At 41.4% G+C, this 24,498-nt stretch overlaps 1 protein-coding gene across 3 annotated transcripts in view; it reads right to left on the reverse strand.

The window, feature by feature from the left end:
• Positions 1-24,498, reverse strand: part of FMN1 (formin 1) — a 391,346-nt gene that overhangs the window by 95,597 nt on the left and 271,251 nt on the right. The gene's annotated exons all lie outside the window — the stretch shown is intronic.

Below are 24,498 nucleotides of genomic sequence, written 5' to 3' on the forward strand. Positions count from 1 at the left end.
ATCTTACTCCACACCTTTCTTCAGCAACAAAGAAATGCACCACCTTCAACTGTCCTTTTAGAGATGCAGAAAAACCTGACTCGGGACAGGTAAAGTATTGTGCTTTTGGTCTCTCAAAAAAAAAAAAAAAAAAAAAAAAAAAAAAGACAGGCAAGAACTACTGAATTCCCAGGGAATTAAAGGCCCTTATCCTCTTCAGATTTGTGCTCCAAAAGTAGAGCTTGAAATAGGTTTTGCAGAAATTCCCAAGCAACCAAATTGCCTGGACCCCCCCCTCCCCCCCACATTCCAGCATGAGAAGCAAGCCCAGGTCAGGGAGGACTGACCCTCTCTTTTCATGCTTCTCATTCACCCACCCTTCCCATTAATATTCCACTAATGCATGTGAAATTGTTTTACATGTGACATACTTCAGATAGAAATTATAAATGGATTTACAATTTATAATCTACAATCTTTCACTTATAATAGATAGCTTTTTGGATAATCACATCCCCTCTAATTAGACAGTTCTGATTTGGTCATATGGAAACCCCACTAACCCACAGTTCACCATCACAGTGGTAAAGACTACTATTTGCTGAGATGGGGAATAGTTTCTATTGTTCTGTTTTAAGGGAGAGAAGATCAAGGGTTAACTCTGAGGCTTGTTTTCTTTGGTCCGTGTGAATTATAAGGCAAACTTGTCCACTGAAAATGAAGAGGAAAAGATGTAAGACAAGAGAAAACCATGGATGGGTGCTCATTGCTAATTAAATTCAAACTCTGGGCCTTCTCCATCATGGTACCATCTGCACCCTTCAGGTCTATTTCTACATACATTTGACCAACCAAACCAAAATTCTGCTTCCAAATCCTATCAGCCAACATTCTCAGTTCCACCTCTACATTCATGTGGTTCTCCATCCGTTCTTCTGGAGTGTCATACATACTTATAACTGCAATAGATAAAGTTCCACTTGTCCTAAAACGTCTCTCTGACATGCTGCCACCAGCATAAAGCCCTTTCCAATCCAAAGTTCTTGCATCCTTCAAGTATCTCTAATATCTTCTGTATTTATGTTTTACCATTCATTATATTTATTTGTGTACTTATATTAATACTTACGAAGTCATCATGGAAGTGTCATTTACTTGTCCCAGAACTTCTCCAGAGAGTTATATGCAGATGTGGCCAAAGTGTATGATTTCCTCATCTTAACTACATTCTATTCTTTTTTGGAGAGAGATAGAGAGTGCATGTGCGCGCAAGTGCACGCAAGCAGGGAACGGGCAGAGAGAGGGGGAGAGAGAGAATCCCAAGCAGGGTCCATGCTGTCAGTGCAGAGCCCGACATGGGGTTCGATCTCACAAACAGTGAAATCATGAACTGAGCAGAGATCAAGAGTTGAATGCTCAACCGACTGAGCCACCCAGGTGCCCCTTATCTACATTCTTATGTGAAGGAAGATTAAAAAAAAAAAATCAGCAATGCTGACCCAGACTCAGAGTGGGCTTTCCAGGAGTACAGCATGACCTCCTCATCTTTTCCTTCTTTCCTTTCTTTCTGGCACCGAGGGTCCCAGTCTCCACTCTGCAAACACTGTGATTGTCCCATGCTGATTTGAAAGGGCTCAGTGTCATCTAAAGACTCTCCCCACCCCCAAACATCCACTCCCTTATGGCATAAGACATAAGCAAGGTAACCTGTCTTATGGTACCTCCAGATTAATTCTGAGGGTAGACCTACAAGCAGGAGATTGGTCAGAAACACTTTGGAAGGTGTCTGCTTTCAAGAATCGACATTTTTCAATGAACTTTCATGGCCACGTAAACTTTCCTGATGATATCCAGCTATGATTTTGAGAGCACGGGTAGCCATATTTAAAAGAGAGGTGGAATTTCTTACAATATAAATTGGGAGAATTTAAATTCTTTAGCCCTCTATTATGTCCAAATTCCAACAATTCCATTTATAGAGAACTATTTTTCATAAACACAGATAATATATGGTAAGGTATGTCTGTACTTCAGTAATAGGACATAATTAAAGCCATGACAATAATTTCTTCAAGGTTACTGCTCCCTAGCCAGAGTAAAGCCAAAGGCACAGCGTGTTTTTTCAATAACAAAAGCAAAATCGCTACTTCTGCCTGAATTAAAAAGATTGATCATTGTGGCTCTTCCTTTCTCCTGGCTGTGGTGATAGAGCTCACGGGGTCTAGGGAACAGCTCAGATTTTGAGGCCATATAGTGGTATAGTGAAGGGCTTGTGCTTGGATCAAGTCCTTCGTGGGCTTGGCAGGGGGCTGTGCCTTGTTTCTCTCATCTGCACAGCAGGGACCCCCTCCCAGACATGATATGAGAATTAAGTGAGATGATGCATATAAGATGGTTTGCAGAATGCCTGGCACTGGCAAGTGGCCTCACAAACACTATTTATTTTTATGATTTAGTAAAATTGGTTGGGAAACATGCCCCATCCAGAATGGTAAGAGAGTCACGGCCGAGAATCAGTGACTACAAATGCTATGCACCAGATTTACAGAAACATGCTCTCTGTTAGGAACACAAGGATGATAATTTTTGTTCCTTTGCTGAAGTTCTACCACCCACTGTTAGAATTCCCTGAAGAAGCTCCTGAGAAAGATGAAGCAAGTATGAAGCAAGAGCCCTAGGCCTCTGGGCCTCAAGGTTCTGAAATCAGAAACTGAAGCCAGAGCGCCCAAGAGCAGGTCCCTGGCTGGGCTCGGAGGTCCTCCCTGCACCTCAACCGGCCCAGCTTCCCACGTGACCTGTTAGAATCAAACTTCTTTCCGTGATCAGAGCAGAAGGGTGCTCTCTGACCAGCTCACAGACCGTCCCCACACAGTTGCACGTTCCAGTGACCAGGCAGCTCGCCCACTCCCACTTATTAACTTGGCTTATCTGAGATGCTTTCCAGCAGACAAATAGGAGACCTGAAGATTAATTAATGATGACACCGGAGACCGGCAGTGCACAAAGGGGAGAGGTCACTGACAAATCCACAAATGTCGCTTATTGTCCAACCAGAGGGCGCGTATACAATATCGCCAGACCACCAAGGTTGCCTCAGCCACAGGCTGAGCCAGCGTTTCCAATGTTTAAAGCCTAAGTCACCCTACATTCTCTTTCTTGTTATCTATTGAATTTGGGGCAGAATTAAAAATATATTGATTCCTGAAGTTAGATAGTAAGTGATGGTCATGAGAGAGAGATTAAATATTGAAAAGCAAAACATAAGGGAATAATGGACACTAAATGGACAGAGTTATTTTAACTCATTTAAAAGATGAGTGCTTGTGAAGCATTTCAGTGAAGGATATGGACTTGAATGTTTTAAGATTTCAGATATTAGACTGTTAAGGTCAAAAGTGGTTGTCTTGTTTTTTGTTGTTTTGTTTTGTTTTTGCCCCATAAGAACAAGGAATAAAGTTTGTTGAGCCATTTTATTTATTTATTTATTTATTTATTTATTTATTAAAAAAATTTTTTTTAATGTTTATTTTTATTTTTGAGAGAGAGAATGAATGGGGGAGAGGCAGAGAGAGAGGATTTGAAATAGACTCTGTGCTGAGAGCAGAGAGCGCAATGTGGGGCTTGAACTCATGAACCATGAGGTCGTAACCTGAGCTGAAGTCAGAGGCCTAACCAGTTGAGCCACCCAGACACCAGTGGGTCTGTTGGACCATTTTAAAAAGCATGGGTAGACTGCAAGACTGTAGAGGCAAGGCCTACATATAATTAATTCATCAAAACCAAAGACATGTCTAATTGCTCAAACGTCCATGGGCATTTTTTAGGAGAACATGGAACATGTTTCTTTGTCTGAGTTGAAGGATCTGTGGGCTTAGAGGAGTCACAATACATTTTTAGAGGAAAGGAGAGATTTATCCAGACTCTGCTTTTTCAGTCTGGAAGGCTCTATTCTCTGCTTACCTAATTCCTACTCCACCCCCTCCATGGCTCTGTGCCAGTTTTACTTCTCCCTCAGTTTTACAAATTCCCCATCGTTTCCAAAAGTCCCAAGCTCCAAGGACCATTATAGAGGATTGTTGCAGCAACATTCAGAACTGTGACCAGAGCAAATCTTGTATCAATAGGGTTTACCTGAGAGATATAAATCAGAGTCAGATATAAAGGGCATAGAATGCTGGGTTAAGGAGTTTATCCCAAAGGAATTCATTCAACAAATACATCAGTTCACCAAATATCCCCTTGTGTGTCAACTAAATGCACAACTTATATTTGGTACTGAGGATGTATTAGTGAAAAACCCAGACTAAAATCTATGCCCTCGGACATTGTAGTGAATGGGTCACCAACAACAATGGGTAGGGCACATAGTAATTATTGTTTCTAGGAATTAGAACTGCTTGTAAACAGTGTGAATTATTTCCTCCCGTATTAACATAACTGTACTCTGGTATCTCTTTTTAGCAATACCAGCACAGTATAGTGTCCTTCCTAGTGTTTTCCACATGAAATACACACACACGCACACACACGCACACACACAGAACTTTCAGTTTTCTACTCCCAAACACACTTTTATCAAAAGAAAGTAAAAAAAAAACAAAAGAAAAAAAATTCAGAAATCAAAATCACAATATTAGCACAATAAACCTACACACTTCTTTTTCATGGTATTGGCCTTGAACTGAAATGGCTAGGGAATTACATTAAATCCAATGCATTAAAATGGTAAAATAAAAACAGCTTTTGGGGATTTCTATGGACGGGGAAAATTATACATAAAATTAGTAAAAACTTAAGAATTTTTCAACTTTGATTATTAAAGGTAGGCACAATAGAGAGTATACTATTTTAAAAAAACTTCTTACAAAAAAAAAACTACATGAAGGAAGGCTTCAGGTTGACTTAAGTCAAACACAAATGATAAAAGCTTAAAATAAAAAGTGCCTATTGCAAGTTCCTGAGCTCTGATGCTAAATACGGGGGGCATCTTAAGGCTTAGCATGGTGAGTGATAAGTAGCATTAGAGGAAATCCTGGGTAGGGGGAATAGAAAATCTGTTCTAGAAGAGACCTACATAGATTATATTCTGTAGGGGATTGCCAGGCACATTCTGCTAAACAGCCCCTAAAGTCAAATTTCTGGGCTTGAATCAAACCAATGTACATTAATGACTCTGGTGTGGACAACCTATATGTAATCAAAGGTGTTTTCATTCATTACCCTTGATTTGGAAATTCAACTGATGTATTTATTACGTCCAAATCATGCCTCTTAGTGACTGTATTCATCCAAAGGAAAAAATAATCTGTATCCTGAGTACTCAAAAAACTTGACTGGGCAACTGGGTATTAGGAGTGAAACTACACGCCTCATATACATGGTACCTGGGTTATCTCGTTAACACAGAAATAATGGAGACACACAGATGGATTCACATACGCCAGTGCTTTTTCGTGTCTGTACATGCACAGTGTTTATGGCTCAAAACCCATTGAGAGAGCATTATGCTGAGTGAAGGAAGCAAATCACAAAGAACTACAAATTGTATAATTCCATTTACATGAAGTGTCGTGAATAAGCAAATCTAGAGAGACCAAAAGTAGATGATGGTTGCCTATGGCTAGGGGGGAGACTGAGGAGGTGATAGCTAAAGGGTATGAGGTGTTTTTGGGGTAATGAAATTTTCTAAAATTGTTTGTGGTGATGGTCTGCTGTGAATACAGCAAAAATCGTTATATAGTACATTTTTTTTTTAAGAATTTTTTTTAATGTTTATTTATTCTTGAGAGAGAGAGAGAGAGAGATAGACTGTGAGTGGGGGAGGGGCAGAGAGAGAGGGAGACACAGAATCGGAAACAGGCTCCCGGCTCTGAGCCATCAGCCCAGAGCCCGACGCGGGGCTCGAACTCACTGACCGCGAGATCGTGACCTGGCTGAAGTCGGACGCCTAACCGACTGCGCCACCCAGGCGCCCCTATATAGTACATTTTAAGTGGATGAATTATAGAAAATGTGATTGTATCTCAAGCCATTTTTTAAAAAAGCGATTAGAAACTCTGAGTCTTAAATTAAAACCATAATATACAGATAAATGAAGAATGTTGTTTTTGTGCTTATTTTTGCAAGGTAGAATGATTCGTCAAATCTTAGATGTGACCGTGTCTTCGTTTCAACAGTTACCATGGATCTGAAGTTTGAAATACACATGTACTTGAGAAATCAAACACATTAGTTTTAGAAAGGTACCAATAAATGTTATAAAAATAAAAGACCCATTAAATAAATAATTGGACTTAAGAGAAGTACTGGCAAGACACTTAAAGAATTTGCTAACTTTTAGGGGCACCTGAGTGGCTCAGTCAGTTAAGCATCTGCCTCTTGATCTTGGCTCACAGTTCATGGGATTGAGCCCTGCATCGGGCTCTGTGCTGACAGCATGGAGCCTGCTTGGGATTCTGTCTCTCTCTCTCTCCCTCTTTCCCCCTGACTTCCCTGCTCATGCTCTCTTTCTTTCTCTCTCCAAATAAATAAATAAACATTAAAAAAAAAAAAGAATTTTCTAACTTAAAAAAAATTCAACCCAAGCTTTGGTATTTTCTTGTGGCATAATAATGCTTATGTATATGAGTGTATCTACCATACACACACACACACACACACACACACACACACACACACACACACACAGCAACAATCAATACTTTAGGAAATCCTCTTCCTTGAACTACTCTTAATCTGAAGATACATTTATTTCTTAGTTTTCCATACCACTGATTGGCTGGGGACGTTATTTAATACCTCTCTTAGTTTCTTGATACATACAATTTCATGAGGACTAAATGAAATGTACCTGAAAAATCCTTTGTATATCGAACAGTACATTCTATCTGCAATATTCTTTATCCATTTGAAATATTTAGACACTACTAAGCCTAGATAGATAACGTATTGTACATGACTGTACTCTTTTCATTTCCAAGAACCAGGAAACAGTAACAATCATCCCACAAACTCTTTGAATTAAGTTAACATTTCTAATATTTACGTGTTTAGTAAACAAATCATTATGTTATAAATATTTGAATCCCTTTCACATCCAAACCATCTTCTAAAAATTGCTCAGGCTCTTTTTTTTTATTTCTTACTCACCACGTACTTTCAGACCCATTGACATCCACCTCACCCCTCTGATGACACTGAGAAAACACTCTGAAGTCACCAAGGAATCCATCCTACTGTCTGCTCCCTTTCTCTTCTTCTTAATCTTGTCTTGGCTCACTGCCCAGCAGGATTCCATGTTCAACACTTGCCTTTCCTGAAATACTTTGTCCCCTAGCTCTGTGCCCCACTCCTGGCTTTCCTCCTAACTCTGACCATCCTGTCTCCTTTGCAGCCTCACCCTTCTATAATCAACCATTAAGTGTTAACGTTCTTTACTATTATTTGCTTTCTTCTCGTGCTTGCTCTCTACCTCAAGAAAATCTCACGCAGGTAAACGTTGCAGTAACCATCATGAGGACTACGACTCCCAAACCGACATGTCTAGACCACAGTTTCACCTCCAAAAGAGCTGCCTCAGTACCTTCTTGCCTGGTCCTCCCACACCTACCCTTGCCTCCATCTGATTTGTTCCTCACACTAGAGTCAGTGATCTTTATAAAATACACATCTGACTATACCAATCCCCTGCTTAAACCTGCCGGTGGCTTCCATTACTCCTCCAGATTGGCCCTTCGAAGGCCCTGCATGGGCTGGCTCCTGCTTGCCTTCCCAGCCTCACTCTCCTGGCCACACTCTGCACTCTAGACACATGGCCATCTCCCAGTTCCTCAAACACCATCAGGTCCCTCCCCGCATCAGTGTATTCCTTCTCCAGTGACATTCTCCTATGCTCCTAGTAACCAGGCCTTGTTAGTGGTTAGTTGTTTCAATCTCAGCTCAAAGATCACTTCATCACTATTTCTTTTGGACCCTCCATTCTATACTAATGAGGTTTCCTCTGTTATAGTCTCATAGCATTGATACTTTTCCTTTGTAATTATAACTTTCATGATTGGCTGCCTCTCCCATTAGGCAGAAAGAGTATATTTTGCATATTGTTCTATTCCCAGCACCTATTATATTGTCTAGCCCATAGAAGATACTCAATGGGTATTTACTAAATAAATGAATAAACCACCAAATGGCAGGGGTGGTGGTGGGGAGTCCTATACACAAGCAGTACAGATCTTAATGCCTTGATAGTATTTGGCTCTAGTATCACACGTACATATATAGATGTTTATATACACACAGATATGGGAAAAATATATCTCTTGATATGTATATGTATAATCCATGTAGATGGATACAGGGACTGGAGAAAATGGACTGGATATCAACCATGTTCATTCACATTCATGAATTCAGATAGGAGATACAGATTCATTATGTATGTATGTATGTATGTATGTATGTATTTATTTTTGAGATACACATTTTTCTTTTTTTAGTCTCAAAAGCTAGATTCAGAATTCTTAGAAAGGAAATAGTCATTATCGGAAACAAAAATCTTTGATTAATTCTTAGGGTCAAGCATCCCACCATCTCTAGAGGAGAGCTTGGGTGGGTGTTACCTAATATTTTGGCTTTAGGGAAAAGTGACATTGTCTTTCATAACAGGAAGAAGAGCTTGGGTCCCTTTCAGAAGGAGAGATGAATACAGAGGAAGAAAGACAGAAAGAGAGGAACCGTTGAGTTGGAGAAGGCTGGTCGCTGGGGCATCCCCTTAGCTTCAGTAAAGCCTCCTGAACTCACAGTGCTTGCTGTGAGCATGTGAATACTCAAGGTGCTGAATCTTACAACAAGTCTGGACCTAGCACAGAACAAAGATACCTTACAAGGAGGTAGAGGTGCCCCCTCCAACAAGGAAATAGAAGATTGGAGGTACCAATCCTCTTTCCATCAAACCTTATGGACAGCTCTGTTTTTCTACAGAGATTTTGGAGTAAATTGCTCTTAGATCACAGGAGACAGGGTGGTTTCTATGCCTACTATGCACACACATGGGTTACACAAATATTCATACATTCAAAATATTGAGTATCTGCACTATAGCACTGTGTTAAATGTTGGGGGGTGGTACTATTTAACCAGAGGTATTGGCCATCTTTCCTCTAAAAATGTTTGTAAGAATCTAGAAACAGAGAGAGATAAATCAACAAATTGTAATGTAGTGCAGTGTCATGGGACACTGGGTAGGGGCTTCCAACTCAGACTGGGGTCGGGAGGTGGTGGCCAGGGAAACTTCTCCAAAACAGATAACTTATGAGTTCAATTGAAAAAAGTTCAGGAGGAGTTAGCCAGCCAGCCAAGGAGAATGAAGGAAGAGGGAAGTAGTTTCAGAAAGAGGAAATATGATGAGTGAAAGTAAAGCATGATGGGAATGCATTTGTCTTTGGGGATAAATTAAGTGGTAATAGTATGGCTGAACCTCAGGGACAAAGAGCTGTTCTCTTTCCCAGATATTTAGTGTCCTGTGTTTTGAATCACTTAGATTTTGATTCAAAGGCACTGCATTCAGGAAACTGGATTCAAAGGAGCTGGGACCACCATGATTGGGGAAAGGAAGTCACAAAATGCCACAGAGGTAGGAGGCTTGTCATTTTAAATAAAGTAGCCAGGAAAAGTCTCACTGTGAAGATATTTGGCTGCAGACTTGACTAGAGTAAGGGAGAGAGCTGTAAGTTTGAGGAGGGAAATCAAGAGTGTTATTTAGGACATGTTAAATCTGATATGTCAATTAGATACTCATGTTCTACATAAACATTTGCAGTTCAGGCTTCATGGATGGGATAGAAAAATGTAGCCAAAGAAGGGAAGGGCTGCAAGACAAACCCTGGTTTGTCCTCCACAGGTGGTGGAGGAGAGGCCCGTGAAGGATGGAGAATGAGCAGCTGGATAGAAAAGTAGGGCTGTGGGGGTGCCTGTGTGGCTCAGTTGGTTAGGCATCCGACTTCAGTTCAGGTCATGATCTCACGATTCTTGAGTTCAAGCTCCGCGTTGGGCCCTGTGCTGACAGCTCAGAACCTGGAGCCTGCTTCGGATTCTGTGTCTCCCTCTCTCTCTGCCCTTCCCCTGCTCATGCTCTGTTTCTCTTACTCTCAAAAATGAATAAATGTTAAAAAAAAATTAAAAAAAAAAGTAGGGGTGTGGAGTCACATGGTCTGAGAGGAACCCAGTATTGCAAGGAAAAAAGAGCAGTCATCTGTGTGCAATACTGTTGAAAGGTCAAGTAGAAGACAGAGAAGTGGCCACTGATTCTAGCAACATGGAGGTCTCTGGTCTTCTCAAAAGCAGTTTCAGGGACTAGGGGATAAAAAGAGGAAGAGGGGTGAGGTTAGTGGAGACAGATTCTATAGCCACTTGTTTAAGTAGTTAAGCTAGAGAAAGAATAGCAAAATGAAGAAAATCATTCCACCCAAGAAGATACTGTCTAGAGCTACTCTGTTCAAGAGTGGGTGCTCCTTTCCTCAAAGGAATGTTGTATAAAAATAAACCCACCAGGAAGCTTGAGCCCAGGGGAGTCCCATGATGCTGATTCACTTCACAGAGGGAGGCTGACCAAGATCAAATTCACCTTAATGTCCCATGATCATGAGTATTCTCCATGAAAAAATTTAAGCAAAAGTGACAGGGCCAAGTGAGGACATGCCAACATGCTTTAGGACTTTTGGAAAGACTTGCGAAGCTGGGCCACCAGCTACAGCCTTTGCACGGAATTGTCTAAGGCACTATTCAAAAGTCCCCCCTATCAAACATCACAGCTGAGTCAGAATTTCCACTGTGATGATTATGTGGTTATAGACGCAGCCTTGGTCTGCGAGACATTAGCATGAAAAATATTCATTAATCACCTACCCATGACTAGGCCTAAATATAGACGGATCAGGCATGACTTGATTTATAGGGTGTTAAGCGATCCATCCATTTATTTAAAAACATCCCTTCTCATGGTCCCCATGAAAATCATCACCATTAGAAGCTTTCCCTTGAACTGAAGATGCTAACTTCAGAAGATCTCTTTAGACATGCATACATATGAATTTAAAAGGAAAACACTATTAAAGAAGAATTCATTAACATTTTAGTATAAATTAATTTCTCAGACTGGTTTGGAAAGGCTGGGGATGTCAAGCAATTGATGTGTCAAGCAATAGTGTTATAATGGAAGAAAAAGGCACATTCAGCCATGGTTCTGATCCCCAGGTAGACTGTATTAACAGGAAACCTCAGGCAGGCAGCCCTAATCACAAAGTTCCTGAGCAACTGAAAGGGAAGGGAACTCATGCTATCATGCTCAGAACAGTCATTATTTAATACTTTCATACCTTTTTTAAAGTGTCTTGGCCTCTGCATCACATACTCCCCTCCATAGTTTTATAAGGGCTGCATTTATATATGTATTTTATACACTTGTATTTGACACAGTAACACACGTACCTTTATTCAAGATATCACGCACACTTTCTCATTTATTTCACAGAATGCACATGCACTGTGTTTAATAGCCATATCAAATGTCATCAAATAAATGTACCCTAGTTTATCTAACAATGCCCCCACAGTTGAACAGTGAAGTCCTTTCTCACTTATTCTTGTAGTCAGTCAGGCTTTAAGTAAATTCTGTGCCCAGAAAAACTTATTCAGTTTAAGATTGCTTCTTCGGGTTAGATTTGAAAAGTATAATTATGGGTAAAATAAAACATTGTTAGGGTTCTTGATACCTATGGTCAAACTGCTTTTGGTACAACACAGATTATACCAAAATGGGAATGATCAAAGGGAGAGATTTTTTAAATTACAACTGTGCCTTCTGTATTTTTGCCTTGCAGAGGTGGCTGGCTACATGTAAGCTACAATTGTGCCCATCACCATAATATGGGGGCTAGGGTCCTTGCATTTGAAGTGATTTTACTCTAGAATGTAAGATATGAGATGATCATCCATGCACTGAGGTAGTTTCCTGAAAGATGACTGTACCTGGCAACATGCAAAAGTTGACACAAAATAATTTGTGATGTAACTGCAACATAAGGCTAGGTTTGAGGTCTGTCCCTGAAAGCAGCCTTTCTGAAAGGCCTCCCTGGCCCCATTTAATTGGAATGAAAATTACACTATCACCAATACCAATGGAGTTATCTGAATGGGCTTGGGGAACTGTCTACAGGCATATTTACATTAAGCACTCAGATTTCTGAAGTATACATTTATAAAATTATAAACACATTATTTTAAGATGTTCAGACCTGTGAACCAAGAATATTAAACGGTCTGGACACATGATTAAAATCCAGGGGCACCCGGGTGGCTCAGTAGGTCAGCGTCCAACTCTTGATTTGGTCTCAGGTCATGATCTCGCAATTCATGAGCCCACACTGGGCTCTGTGCTGACAGCACGGGAACTGCTTGGGATTCTCTCTCTCTCTCTCTCTCTCTCTCTCTCTCTCTGCCCCTCCAGCCCACTTGCGTGCGCTCTCTCTCTCTAAAAATAATAAATAAAAAAAATCCAAGCCATTTCTGGAGAAGAGACAGAACCTATATTTTTGGGCAACCAATGGAGTATTTGCATTAAGGAGGGCCTTTAGTGAAAATGAGCAGGTGAAAATTAAGAGGTTGCTGATGGGATCAGCAAAGGCAGAGCAAAGATACGTTAAGTAGTATATGGCTTATTCTCACAGAAATTATATTTGAGGTCAAACAATACGTCTTATCCAATGCTCGAATCAGGAAAATGGCTTCCCCATAGGAATTCTTAAATAAAACATGCTTCTTGGGGCACCTCAGTGGTTCAGCCCGTTAAACATCTGACTTGTGATTTCGACTCAGGTCATGATCTCACGGTAGAGAGTTCGAGTCTCACATCAGGCTCCACACTGCCAGTGCAGAGCCTGCTTGGGATTCTTTCTCCCTTTCTCTCTCTGCCCCTCCCCTGCTCATGCTCTCTCTCTCTCAGAATAAGTAAATAAACTTAAAAATGCTTCCTCTAGAGCCAAAATGCTTATTACACGGTAGTTTCTACTAACATTAAGTGACAGATTCTCCAGTACATATAAATCTTGAAGGCAACAGGCCTGCCTCTTTACAACTCAAGAGAATCAGTAAGGGGCAGGGGTAACAAAACTGATCTGAGGACTATTTCCTTCCAGCAGTACAATAGCTGGCTGCAAAGAGACCAGTGATTAAGATACATAAGCCCCATTAGCAAAAAGCAACCTGTTTCCACATTGCTCAACCAGGACAGCTGCAAGCCTTCCGCAATTTCTCTGACCTCTGGGCCCCCGTTCCCATTTCGGCCTCTGCTGGTTAGTCACATTAACTGTAATTTTCTACTCTGGAGAGTGTTTACATCCAGATAAACCAGAAAGAAATTTAGAGGGAAAAAGATGGAAAGGCACAAGGAGAAGAAAGCAAAGGATGGAAAGTTATTTTAAAACACCCAAGCTCAACTGGTAGACACATTCTGGTATCTATTCTTGGCTAAAGGAATCCCTGACAAAGCATGAAGCTGGCAACAGCAGCTAATCAGTTTGCCACCGTTTTCGGATTTAATGCAATATTTGGCTCAGACGTTTAAAAAAAAATCCCCTATTCCAGCTAAAATATTTACACAGTCCTATGTGTCTCACTTAATGCCTGTTAAGCAATTGTCTTTTAAAACTCCACAGACACTTGTAAATCTGTCGGGAGAATTGTGGCCTATAAACAAGGCTTCAAATAAAGAGGGCTGTGCTGTCAATCTGCTAGGAGTCAGGATTTCTGAGGATGTGTTTGAAAATAAAGTTGAACATCAGAAATAGTTGAGAGCAGGTAACCAAGCGGCCAATAGTCTCGCTGGCGGGATGCTGTTAGTGGTATTGTTGGGAAGCCTCCAGACACTGACCTCAGCTATTTAAAGTCCTGCTCTCCTGTAAACCTGTCATTGAGCCTACCTCTCTGTTGAGTTATGGCACAGGGAAAGTTACTGGTCCAGAGGCCCTGGTAGTCTGCCTCCCAGGGCCTGGCAGGTTAGGGAAGGTGAGCGGGTGATGTCTGCGACAGGACGCCGTTATTTGGTTAGGCAGGAGTGTGTTAGGAAGGAAGGGACTCTTAGAGGAAAGGGGAAATGCCGGGCAGGACTGAAGTGGGGTGGTGGAAGGAGACAGCCGAAATGGTGACACAGAAGCAGTATCCCCCGGGAGAGGCTAGGTATGACAGATGATGAAATGCCTGTTAAACTCCCTAAAGTCTTCAGCGCTGATGCAACGGAAAAGGCAGAAGAGGCCTATGTTAAGCTATCTCCTGCTGGCCTGGGGAAACCCCAGGAACTTGTCCGTGTCTTCCAGATGAGCCACGTACTTGTGGCAGGACTTTGTTCAATCGTTCAGTTATTTCCATTAGATGAGTTGCCTGGTCAGTTTTACTCTGTGCCACTGACCTCAACATGGTGTTGATTAGGATTCACAATTAATTGTACAATAGCTTTAAGGAAGAAAAACAACACATTACAGGTATATACCAGGTAAAAACAAACAAACAAAAAAACTCAGCCTCAGCTTAAATCGCTCAATTTGGGGGGGAGGGTAGGTGGTTAAGGGGAAAGATGTGTCCTGGATTGAAAAAACAAATTAGGTATTTGTAGTTCCCAGATATAGTGCCTTTAACAGCAGGTAGCAACTATTTGTTGATTCCCTTTATAATATCACCATCAGGAAGGGCATTGCGACTGTTTTCGTGAAGCAGCACAACAGCTGGAGGGCAAACCCTGCTTTCCTTCCCCACCCCTATCAGACAGCAAGTTTTAATCACTGTTCTTAGGGACAGATTCCTATTCCTGAGAGAAGAGGAATCAGAAGAGTAAGTAGGAATCAGTTTCTCCCCCTAGAAAATGAGAGTAACACTTGCTCTTAAAATGTGTTTATAAATGACTTGATATTTTAGTTAGTTTATTCAAAATTAGCAGCTAACTCAGTGCTTTGAATAAATATTTGCTAAACAAAGGAGCTGAGTGTAAGGTCAAGCAAGCCCCTCCTCATATTTCAGAGGCTGTGTTGTTTTTTTTGTTTGGTTTTTGTTTTTTGTTTTTTTTTGGATACCTGGAAATTTGATAGTGTTTTTACAGTCCATCAAAATAGTCAAGAAAAACACAGTCAAATTAGCAGTTTTAGCCCATGGCTAATGGCACAGGAAAAGTTACTGGTTTAATGGCACCTTGTCGCTACACAGAATTGGGCATAATGCCTTCTATCTCTATATGCTATGATTCCCTGAAAACTATACCAAGTTCTCAACTTGTATGACTGGTAACAAACGGCCCTTAATAACCAAAGATGTCTTGGACCTTAGCCTGCCTTATGTGTCTCATTTTATTCCTTACAAGAACTCTATAAGCTTGGTCTGGCTATTATTCCTTTTGATAAGTAGGGATGAATAAAGTTCCACAGACATTAAGTGGCTGAGTCAGAATCTGAACCCAGGGATGTCAGACCCACTGGCCTTGTGCTATCCAACCTCCTACCCTAATCACCTACAGGGAAGTTCTAGAAACAGTATGGAGTAGCTATGAAAGTGCTTTGCAAATAGTAAGAAACAAGGTAATGAAAGCTAAAAACCGCTCCCTGTCACCAGGGGATCCTTTTATTTTAAACGGAGAAACAGAAGGCTGGGCGAGGTTAGGTGGAGGTTATGTTAGTAAGCGGCACAGAGGAGGCCAAGAGCAGGGCTGCTGACTCTCAGGCGGGTCAGTGATCTTTCTATGGTACCTACAGGGTAGAGTCACAGTCCATGACCTCTACCCATTCTAAGACCCATACTGAGGCCAAGAAACCTGGAAAGAAATCTGGAAGAGATAAGGACATTGGCAAAAACTCCAATCCCCTTTGCTGGGGCTAAAGAGGCCTCCCTCCAACTTCACTCATTTCATCGTCTGACATGAAAAGCATCCATTTGTGGATTGTGAAGCTTCCACAGGGTCCAAGATACACAATTTACTTGCGCAGGAAAATATTTTGATATTCGCAAAACCACCCACAAATCTTTTTCTGTGAAGAAATGCTTTGACCTGACACAAGTTTACGGTAACATAGCATAAGCTCTGGCTTGGTAATGAAAAGACCCAAGTCCTATGCTGGCCATTCTGCTTCCTATCTTCAAGACCCATCTTCTCCTCTACAGGCCTGCCCTAACCACTTCAAAGGATGAAGCTATACCCACAGGTTGGGGAATCACCATTACAACCACATTAATACCTTTTTCTTTTTTTGAATGGGAATATAGAAGATACTTCATTAATGGACTTGCCAAGGCAATGCTACTTTCTATTCCTCCTACTTGATTCCCACAGCATGTTCAAAGATTGCAGCTGGAAGGCTACTCTCTGGTTTCCCTGAGCAATTCTTCCCATTGTTGAGTAGGATCCTTATCAAGAACGGTTGTGTTTTTTCCAAACCTATTTATACAACTTGTTCTTTTTATTGTAATTAAATAATTTTTTTAAGAAATTAAGATTTTATTTTTAGGTAATCTCTACACCCAACGTGGGGCTTGAGCCCACAACCCTGACATCAAGAGTCATAGGTTCTACAGACTGAGCCAGCCAAGCTTCCCTGTAATTATATAACATAATTACTTGATAGTAAACTGTAGCAATATGACTGTGAAAAAGCACTATTTCTGCCAATTTAAGTACAAGAAGCTAAAATATTGTTGTTAAATATAGGTGCAAGAGAACACAGTGGAGACTGGGGGGACATGGCAACCCAGTGCAACACAGTACTCAGGTTTGGATCCTGGAACAAAAAGAGTACATTAGTGGAAAAACCGGTGAAATCCAAAGAGATACTAGAATTTAGTTAAGTGAAACGTACCACTGCCAGTTTCTCAGTTTTGATGACTACATTACAACAATGCAAGATGTTGTTAACATAACAGTCACAATAGGGAACTTTGATCAGGGCTATAGGAGAACTCTCTATATTATCTTTGCAACTTTTCTGTAAACCTGAAATTATTCCAAACTAACAATAAAAAGCTCATTTTTAAAAAGGTGTGGGAATGATGCTATATTTAACTTATTTAAAAAAATTTTTAAATGTTTTTTATTTATTTTTGAGACAGAGAGAGACAGAGCATGAACAGGGGAAGGGCAGAGAGAGAGGGAGACACAGAATCCGAAGCAGGCTCCACGCTCTGAGCTTGTCAGCACAGAGCCCGACATGGGGCTCAAACCCACAAACGAAGCGATCGTGACCTGAGCCGAAGTCAGACGCTTAACCAACTGAGCCACCCAGGCGCCCCTCAAACCTAACTTTTAACTGTGCTCTGTCATCTCCCTATTGTCCTTAACTCTTGGGAGAAATTATGTTTAGCTCATTATGGCTATCTAAAATGAAACAAACTTGGCTTTAACTTAGAAGTTGATTAACCTGGAAGATTACTGAATCTTCATAAGAAGATTTAATAACTTTTTTTTTTAATGTTTATTTTTGAGAGAGAGATACAGAGCGTGATTGGGAGAAGGGCAGACAGAGAGAGAGGCATAGAATCTGAAGGAGGCTCCAGGCTCTGAGCTGTCAGCACAGAGCCCAATGTGGGGCTCGAACTCACAAACTGTGAGATCATGACCTGAGCCAAAGTCAGACGCTCAACCGACCGAGCCACCCAGGTGCCCCCTTAGCTTATTTTAAATTAAATATTAAGGGATCCAAGTATCATTTTCTATGATTCTTGATTTGGGCCAAATTTTATCCATTAACCAATCACATTGGATAAGAGTTCTACTATATAAAGATCACTTCTAGGGGCGCCTGGGTGGCGCAGTCAAACGTCCGACTTCAGCCAGGTCACGATCTCGCGGTCCGTGAGTTCGAGCCCCGCGTCGGGCTCTGGGCTGATGGCTCAGAGGCTGGAGCCTGTTTCCGATTCTGTGTCTCCCTCTCTCTCTGCCCCTCCCCCGTTCATGCTCTGTCTCTCTCTGTCCCAAAAATAAATAAACGTTGAAAGAAAAAAAAAAATAATAAAAAAAAAAAATAAAAATAAAGATCACTTCTAGATGGTATCCACGCCAAATTCTTTGAGGCATGGGTGATTTCAAGAGCAGATCCTTGAGAGCCATTTAGAAAGAGAATATCTGAGATCCAAACCTGCTATAATTTTACGGTTGATTTTTATATCCCATATCCTATAAATGGCCAGAATTCCAGGAATTCTTAGCTGTTCAATTAACTAAGTCTAGGAGAGAGACCAGTAACCTTTACTGAATAAGGAGAACTGTAGAATGCACTGAAATCACATAGTAACAATCATCTCAGAAACTCAGAGTTGGAATTCATTTTCAAAATCATCTAGCAAAATTCCCCTTACTTTTTAAAATTTTTTTATAATGTTTATTTTTGGGAGAGACAGAGACAGAATACAAGTGGGTTGGGGCAGAGAGAGAGGGAGACACAGAATCGTAAGCAGGCTCCAGGCTCTGAGCTGTCAGCACAGAGCCTGACATGGGGCTCAAACTCACGAGCTGTGAAATCATGACCTGAGCCAAAGTCAGACACTCAACTGACTTAGCCACCCAGGTGCCCACAAACTCCCCTTTCTGATGGCACCTATCCTACCCATCTGCTGTAACACAGTCTTCCAACCAGAAGTGGGTGAGGCACCTGTTACCTCTCAGGGACATCAGCTGTCCCTTTGTCCAATCTTAAAATATGTCTCCCTAAAGTGTCTACCTATTTATGCTTATTTGACATCTTTGTCCATAAGGAAAAAATCTAATTTCTCTCTAATAGCAAGGTCAGCAACTACGGAAAGCTGAGTCTTTCCTACATTTATTAATTTGCTCATTCATTCATCCACTCAACCCTGTGGCAGTAGGTATAAACATTAAAAAGGTCCTTAGATCTTTGCCTTCATGGAGCAGGAGGGATGGAGCAGGAGGGAAGTAAGGGTGGTAAATGTTTACAAATAAATAGAAAACAATAGCACTATCAAAACTGGGAGTCCTAACAGTCACTATTCAAAGCGTGGCTGCTATAGTTTGGGTGAACAGAGAAGGCCCAAGGCATGGAAATATCTAAAATAAGGGCATTCCAGGTGTAGGGATCGACTGCTGCAAAAGTTTTTTTTTAATATAATTTATTGTCAAATTGGCTAACATACAGTGTGTGCGGTGTGCTCTTGGTTTTGGGGGTAGATTCCCGTGGTTCATCGCTTACATACAACACACAGTGCTCATCCCAACAAGTGCCCTCCTGAAGGCCCATTACCCATTTTCCCCTCTCCCCTGCCTCCCCCTCAACCCTCAGTTTGTTCTATTTAAGAGTCTCTTATAGTTTGTCTCCCTCCTTCTCTGTTTGTAACTATTTCCCCCCCACCCCTTCCTTTCCCCATGGTCTTCTGAAACAAGCTTACTGGGTTGGAACACAGAGAAGGCCTGTGAGGCTGGAGTTTCGTGGACAGGAGGGGATAGGGTGGCATGAGATGAGACAGGAAAGTCAGAAGTGGTCAAAACATGTTAGCACCTGTAAGGCATGGCTACAGGTCTTGAGGTTGGATTTTAGTCCAAGAGCTACAAATATGAAACAAGGTGGCCTGACTTGTCTGATGAGCAGAGACTGAATTTAAAGGGAGGGCAAGAGCAGAAGCAGGGGAATCTGTTAGGGGTCCATTGTTAGGGCCCCAATGAGAGAAGGTGCTGGTTTGGACTAGAAATGTGCCATGGATATGGAGAGCAGTGAACTGACTCAAAGCTCGTCTTGGAGGAAGAACCAGCAGGATTTGCTGTTGGACTAAATATCAGAAATGGGCACACAAAGAGAACCAGGGGTAAGTATTATACACTTCGCTGATATTCCACAAAGGGATTTCCTTCATATGACCCTGGTCCCTCCACTCCAATAATCAGTAAGGCAGACAGTGACACCTGCCTTTCTATACAAGGACACAGGGATGTGGAGGCACAGCTCGTCAAGCAGGGATCTGAACTCAAGGGCTTGTGACTCAGACTTTTCCGTGACAGTAGCTCTTATTTCAGCATTTTACGTTTCTTGTCAAAGAAAAGGAAAACAAAATAAATTCTATTAACTGTGTTCATTTATAAATAAAGAGTAGAAGTAGAGTGAAAGCTGAGAGGAGGAAACCAGCGTAACGTAACTCATCCTTCCCACCTAGAGATGTCACAACCGCGGCTTCAAAGGAAAACACAAACTTCTTCCATTAGTTAAACGAATGAATCAGGTTTCAGTTTCCGTATCCTCTCTCCTTTCTGTACAACTTGTCTTTGAAGGCATTTTGTTTGGGAAATGTGTGACCTTTACCCACCACACCGCACTCAATTGAATGCTTTGCATCAAAAGTTACCACGCTGATCAACATTTTACACCCACTGCCTTTCTGAAATACTTACCCCAGTTCCTTGTGTCTGTTTTGTTGAAATCGTCTTACAAAAATAAATCATATCAAAGTTTTTCTTTTATTATTCCTGAAACTTTGCTTGCAAAACTAAATATTTTTTAACACCATGGCAACACAGCCAGGACTCTGGCTAATGTATCCAGTCGTGTACCAGAGACCAGGCTTAGCAAACTACTGCCGCGGACAAATGGGCCGCGAAGGAGGAAAGAGCTAATAAATTAGGCATGGTCAATAATCAGTCAAGTCACGTCTTCTGGAGCTTCCTTAAAGGTGATAAATTAGCCACGTTCTCCTAATGGCTGATGCCCCCCTCTCCATTCTAGGACACACGGATACGCGTTGTGCGAATTGCAAACTGTAACTCCTGAATGAGTTTAAACAAAACCTCCCACATCTCCCCCAAGTACTTCCTCAGACATCTGCTCCTCTGACCCTTCCAGTATCCCAGAGTTGGAGAGGGTAGGATGATCAGCTGCAGTGTTTCAGCCGAGGCTCACAAAGGTTAAGTGATTTGTCAGAGTTGCACGGCTTATCACATGGTTGGCAAGAGGCAGAACTAAATTTTTTAAACTGCATCTCCTGAACCCCCAGCTGGGACTGCTTTCCACACGCCAGCTTCTGCCACCGAGACTTAACTCTCACTTACAGATGCGCTGGGTAGTTGTTGTTGCCGTGTTGGTATATTTATCAAAGTGGTACCTGCGCATAGTTAAGAGAAGACACGTATCCTACTCCAGGAAAAGCAGTTCCCCATTTCCATCCCACAATCTCCACTCAGTTCTCCCTCCCCAGGGGCAGACATTTGTGCCAATCTGACCTGATGATTTCAGTACTTAATTGCAGGTCTCCAGCAAGCGTCTATCGGCACTCGGTGCACATCTTTCTCTTGGTACAATATAAAAGATATAGTTGTCTTTCCTTCCCGGATACCTACTGCACACGAGCCCCCTTTCGGGATAGCACAACCACAGCTTGGCTGGACTGGCATCCTGTGTTAACATTAACATGACTTTGCAAACACAGCTCCCTGTCTCAGCAGATACACAAATTCTGATTGATTTGTCTTTCCTAGACCTCCTCCTGTGCTCAAACTCCCTCACCCTCACGATATTTCTTTTTTTTCTAATATGCTCTGTGTTCTATGTTCTTTTCATGAAATGAACTCCAAACTTGTTGCTAGTTGTGTAACTCTTGTCAAAACATTCAGGACACATCAGATACATTATTAGGTACATATCTTCGAGGATCTTCTCCAGGATTCTTTTGACCCAATCTAATCTGGAATGTCTGCTCTCTGTGCCTGGCTGCCATCCTGGGCCGTCCACCCTGTAGTATCTCTTTACCTCTCTTCTCCATTGGATTTTTAATTTCCTGTCACCTTTGTCTTCCTATTTCATAATAAAGCACATTGTGTAGTAGCATCCTGAGGATGGCTGCATGGGAGGTAAATTTTTTTGATAACTTACATGTTTGAAAATACTTTCATCTGTCTTCATATTTGATGATTTGGTGGATATAAAATTCTGGATTGGGAATAATTCCTTCAGAATTCGGATCCATGTCTAGCTTCTAGTCTTGCTGTTGAAAGACCTAAAGCCATTCTGCTTCCTGATTCTGGGTAATTGGTTTCCACATCTCACCCCTCCAACTCCCTTTCCCTTCTAGAAGCGTGTAAGTTTGTCCTGAGTATTCTGAAATGTTCTAACAATGGTATGGATCTGTTTTATTCCATTCTGCTGGAATCCCTTTGGGACTTTTAAAATAAGAAACGTGTGTCCACTTTGGGAAATTTTCTTGAATGATTTCATTGATTTACTTATGTATGACTACATAGGAATGTTTATGTATTTATGCATATACATTTACACACAAATTTGTGTCAAGTCATGTGGCAGTAAAACTTGGATTGCTTCTCACCTTTCTCCGCTCCTGGATTGGAATTCCACTTTTTTATTTGGTGGATTCATTTACCACTTGTCCATCTACTTCCTGAGCTTCAGAAAATTTGCAGTTATGGTTTTCTCTATCCTTCTGTGCTCTTGACATGACGCTTTCAAAGAATTTTATTATTTTTAACATAATTTTTAAGAGGAACTGAAATCCTACATGAGTGCTGAATCCAGATGAGTGTTCAACTGCCCATCTTTTCTCAGAAGTCCTCCAAAAGTCTTCCAGAATCTGTTTTCTCCCTTCATCAGAGCTATACTGCTTACAGTCCATGCTCAAACGAATAATTAAAGTAAAAATTCATTCTCATTTCTTTTCTTTCTCTCTTAAAGAACACTTACACTCTTGTGGGGAGAAAGCTACTTGATAGACGTCATTTCTCCTGCACAGACAGGGCTGGTCCAGAGCACAGAAGCAACAGTCTGCTTTGCCACGTGACTTGACAAATCCTGGAAGGCTCCCCTAATTTCTCATCTATGCCAGAACCACATTACATGTAATGTCCACGAATGGAAGAGATAACAAAGAGTCAACACCACGCAGGTCACCTTGGGTGGCCCTGTAGTCCTCTGATATTCATCTGGCTGCCCATCTCAGACCAGTATGCTTGCCTTCTGGGTCATAAAGGAATAAAACATAGGGAAGGCGATTTTCAAAGACAGAGATAGAGCAAGTGTATCAGAGAAACCAAAAGAAATGGACAGAGAGGAAGCAGGAGGATAGAGATCACAGCAGGTAAATTAGTTGAGTGGTTATGGGTAGAGACCCAAAAAAGCCTAAAGTCAATCCAGTTACCACCTGTAATCCCTTTAGCAGATGAACTAGAGAAACAAGTGGGGCTTATTCGTCAAGATTTCTCATTCTAGATCATACTGTTAGTGCCTGAGGGAAGGGCCTACAAACAGAAGAAAAAAGCATGGTGCAACAGAGTATAAACTCTGTAGTCAGATAAATCTGCTTCCAGTCTGAGCTTCATCATTAGCAGCAAAGTTGCTTCAACTTCCTTACTGCTAGAATGCAGGCAGTCCTCAGTTTGAAGGTGTTTTAAGAAACAGAGGAGCTGGAAGCCAATTTGCAGGTTTTTGGTTAAGTGTGCATTAAGCAGCCACTGTCATCGTTAGTGATGGTGGAAACGGATGTGCACCGCACCCCAGAACATATTCTGCGCCCGTGTCCACTGCCCATCCTTCAAAGGAGGATGTTCTCACTGAGATTGCTTAGAATTGCCAGTGCATGGTGGTCATAAAAAAGGGAACCAACTTTTAGTTGGTTTTCTTACTGCTTTTAAACTCTCTATAGACATCCAGATAAAAGACAGGACAGCAAGTTAAATTTAAATTTGAGATAAACAAGGAATAGTTGTGTTTTTTTTTTTTTTTTAGTGTAAGTGTATCCTGTGCAATATTTGAGACACACTCCTGCTAAAAACAAAAGGTTTGTTTATCTGAAATTCAGATTTAACTGAGCCTCCTGCATTTTATTTAATAAATCTAGCAACTCTAAGGTTACCTCCATATTGCATGCACTGGCGGCAGAATTGTAGCCATTCTAGTCTCCTGTTCCCCTGACTGTGCATCTATTGCAAATTCAAAGGAACAGTCACCACACAGACCTTCTTTAAATCATCTTCTTTGCTTCCTGGGATAAACTCAGTAGGCAATCGCTTTTCCTAAATTCTGTTTTGGGGTCAGCAGTACTGACTGACTTAGTGTGCCAAAGGCTATACTTTCGTCCAAGTGGTGGACAGATACAGAGATTCCTGACCAAGGAGAAACCAACATGCTTGTAAGAAAGATGGAGTCAGAGAGGATGGTAGAGACTCGAACTTTCACTAGAGAACTGTTGAGTGGAGTCATGACACATCCTTCCCACTCCCCCCAGTAATGCAAAATTTAATATCCGCTAGTAGATTAGCAATGACAGTTATTAGCATTTCTCCTTATTTTTCATGGCCAAATCTTGTTTAACTACAGTATTGAGGAGAGGAAAGGACATACCACACAACCCCAAATCAAAACGTAAAAGAAATGAAAGTGGTCATGGGCATGATGAAGTGCAAGTTCTGCTGACCAGCCCTTCTGCCTTCCCTCCATCACTGGGGATGCCAATTCTACTGGAGACAGCTTCTCCCCCTTCCCGATGCCAACA

This window comes from Lynx rufus, unplaced genomic scaffold, assembly GCF_022079265.1.
Source record: "Lynx rufus isolate CCGP_SWC_20201006 ecotype Redwood Valley unplaced genomic scaffold, mLynRuf1.p SCAF_13, whole genome shotgun sequence".
In the NCBI taxonomy this organism is placed as follows: domain Eukaryota; kingdom Metazoa; phylum Chordata; class Mammalia; order Carnivora; family Felidae; genus Lynx; species Lynx rufus.